The sequence below is a fragment of the Etheostoma spectabile genome, chromosome 4, assembly GCF_008692095.1.
Source record: "Etheostoma spectabile isolate EspeVRDwgs_2016 chromosome 4, UIUC_Espe_1.0, whole genome shotgun sequence".
NCBI lineage: Eukaryota > Metazoa > Chordata > Actinopteri > Perciformes > Percidae > Etheostoma > Etheostoma spectabile.
Window position 1 is genome coordinate 7,995,781 of NC_045736.1, and position 3,050 is coordinate 7,998,830.

Genomic DNA, 3,050 nt, shown 5'->3' on the forward strand with positions numbered 1-3,050 from the left:
CGCATAAAAAGTGTGAACTAAGAAGTTTCTGGACTGCTTCCATGTGACTCCGTCAGGAGGAGCGTGGATCAGTCCGCTGTCAGCTGCAGTGTTATTGTGTTTGTTTTGTCTGATTGTCTTTGTCTTATCATCTTCATCACTGCTGTTGCATTAAACCTTCATTAATTCTCAATTCGACCCTCAGCCTCCTTTTCCTCAGAAATCCGAACGAATGCGATGTAAGTTATGAATTTCTTACACCGACCAGTCACTACTAGCGTTAAGCTAGCTAACTGCTAAGCTTGACTTCAACTGCTTTAATAAGAAGACTTAGCTAGCTAATATTAACAGTCCATGGGACTGACAAGCCGAACCATGAACCGCGTAACCAGTCCTGTTTATCCAAGGTAAACAATAATATTGTTACAGGGATGCAAATTGTTAGGAACATATGACCATAGTTTTACATGCATAACGTTTGCCTTGTATAAAGGGAGATGCTGAAAATTGTTTTTCCTGCCACTGTCTGCCTCGTACCAAACGGTAGCTAGCTAACGTTAGCTGTCACTGCATTCTGACATTCAGTGCATCTTACTTTTCGTAACGGTACTTTGTATTGGGGAAACGCCTCTGTTTTCAATGTGAAGGTAGATTATTTAGATCTTTTAATGTTCCTTATCTTAGTTTTGTAAAACGTCATGATGATATATCTTTTTGTTGGTCAAAGTTCTGAATTCAAAAAGTAGCTAGCTACGGTAGTATTATCAGCAAAAAAATAGCTAGCTAGCTAGCTAGAATCATTATAGATTCATCTGTTTTGTTTCTAATTGTTTGGTCCATCGAACGTCAGACAACAGTAAAAAAGAAAACAATATTATTAGCATTATATATTAGCTACATTACACTGTCTCAAAGTCCAAGTTGAGGCAATAAATACAAATAATCACATTTGAGAAGATGTAACTAGGGAAGTTTTAGCATCTTTGATTAACAAATAGCTTAAACGATTAACCGATTGTCAAAAATAGTTTTCCAAATAGTTAGTCGACTAATTGATTAATTGTTTCAGCTAGGCCTATACAAAATATTAAATAATCAAAAGTACTTATTTTGCACCCCCTCAAAGTGTCATATTATGATGTTATTTTATATTTGTAGTGGATAATTATTATGATTGAAATGTTGATGTGAAGAGAATTTTAATGTTATTGGTTTAAATGGAATTACAGTACTGTACTATTACCTACTTTATATATTGTTGGGCAGTTTAAGCTGGAACCGTAGGCTACATGTTATTTTAAAATCTTATTGTATCCTTTGGATAAACATTTTAACCTGATGTAGGTAGTATAATGTAGCAACTCTGTTACATTTGTACTGTACATGTACTCTACTAGAGTAAAAAGTACAGTATTTCCTTTGAAAATGCAGTTGAGTAGAACTACAGTATAAATGAATGTTAATTGGAAAGTTGTACATCAGTACAGTTTTTGAGTATATGTACTTGCAAAACTGTAAATTACTTAACACCACTGTGTTTTTTGCCTTGTAGATTATTTTCACTGAAGATGGACAAGCCAATGCCACACATGAGCAGCCTGGTTACTGCTGCTGAGCTTTAAGAGGAACCTTAATTGCAACAAAGGGCACTAATGACATTATCCTAAAATGGTTCCGACCCTCTGTCTTCTCCTATTTTGATGGTGAGTAAAGTTTTATTTTTTCAAATTGCAAGTAAACAAAAGCCACATTACATGAGATTATAAAATGACACCTTTTAGTCAGTTGAAATACAGTTGTCAGCAATGATCATCAGATTATTTGTGTGTATGTGGGTGTGTGCGTGTGTGTGTGCGTGCGTGTGAGTGCATATGTGTGTTTGTGTATTGTGTCCGCCTGTGATTCAGGTGTTGTGGAAGAGTGACTATAGTTAGTCCATAACTCATGATGCTCGCCATTCAGAAGACGCCTTAGGGCCTGCATTACTCCCAGTGAGACTCAATCACAGCCTACGCTAAATCGATAATCCTGGAGATAGTTGGTGGGAGGAAGAGAGAGAAAGATGGAGAGAAAGTGGCTGGGGGAGAGAGAGAGAAGAGGAGGAGGAGGAGGAGAGGGAGAGAGGCCAGGATAGGAAAATGAAAGATGAGGGCTGGTTTTCCCACAAACTCCCAAAGGCCCCTTTGCTGACTGTGTTTTTATCTGAGGATAAGAGGACATAGTTAAGGTGATAGGAGAGAAAAAGAAGAAAGAGGAAGATTAGAATGAATTAAACTAAAATCTCAGAAAACAAGCAGAGATACACTAAAACAACAACAGATTTTCATTGTACTGCATGCAGTGACAATGAAGATCTATACATTATACATCTATCTATCTTATTTTATACACTTTTGACTCAGCTTGCTAAGAAATGCAGTCAGGGTAGAGCTGGTTCTGTGGCTTTAGGTTTTTCTGATGTTACCCAAACAGGAGGAAATAATGCATTTATCACAGTGCCAGAATAAATGATTGTTTTTAGACTTTTTCACACTTTTCATTTTTTGACAATACAAATCTTTAGATTACTGCTAGCCACCCTGTTCTTTAAAGACCCTACTGCCTTATGGTGCACTCACACTCAGGAATGTGTGGTCAGGTCAGTCTTTTTTGGTATTGTAAAAGGAATGATAGCAGTCTACTTGCTTTTAGTATTTTTTTGTAAAAACACTGAAGAGAGGATGGCAAGTAGGGGAAGCAGAGGGGATAAAACTTTGGTGAGATTGGATCATTGACTGGTGGGAGCTAGGACACTGTACCTAAAAGGAAGTCTTTGGGCACAACAGGGCACAGCCACAGGTTGGCACATTGAGGGGCAGCAGAAAATCTCCCATCTGTCTTTTTCTTTTTCTTGCTGTGTTCATCTCTCTCCATCACCCCTGCACTCTGTCTCTTCACCATTGCTCAGTTACTTTTACTCACTCACAACCTCTGACTCTCATTCTTGACCCTTCCGGTCTCTTCAGACCTCCCTTCTTTTTTTCTCCTTCCTTCTCTCTTTTCTCTCTTTCTGAGGCATTGCGGCGTATGCC

At 38.1% G+C, this 3,050-nt stretch overlaps 1 long non-coding RNA gene across 2 annotated transcripts in view; it reads left to right on the forward strand.

The window, feature by feature from the left end:
- Positions 1–243: 243 nt before the first annotated feature.
- The window catches only part of LOC116688144 (uncharacterized), a 39,665-nt gene continuing 36,858 nt past the window's right edge, over positions 244–3,050 (forward strand). For both annotated transcript variants that reach the window (XR_004331720.1, XR_004331719.1), the window contains exons 1-2: positions 244–386; positions 1,532–1,682. This is a non-coding gene — a long non-coding RNA (uncharacterized LOC116688144). The remainder of the gene's footprint in view (positions 387–1,531; positions 1,683–3,050) is intronic.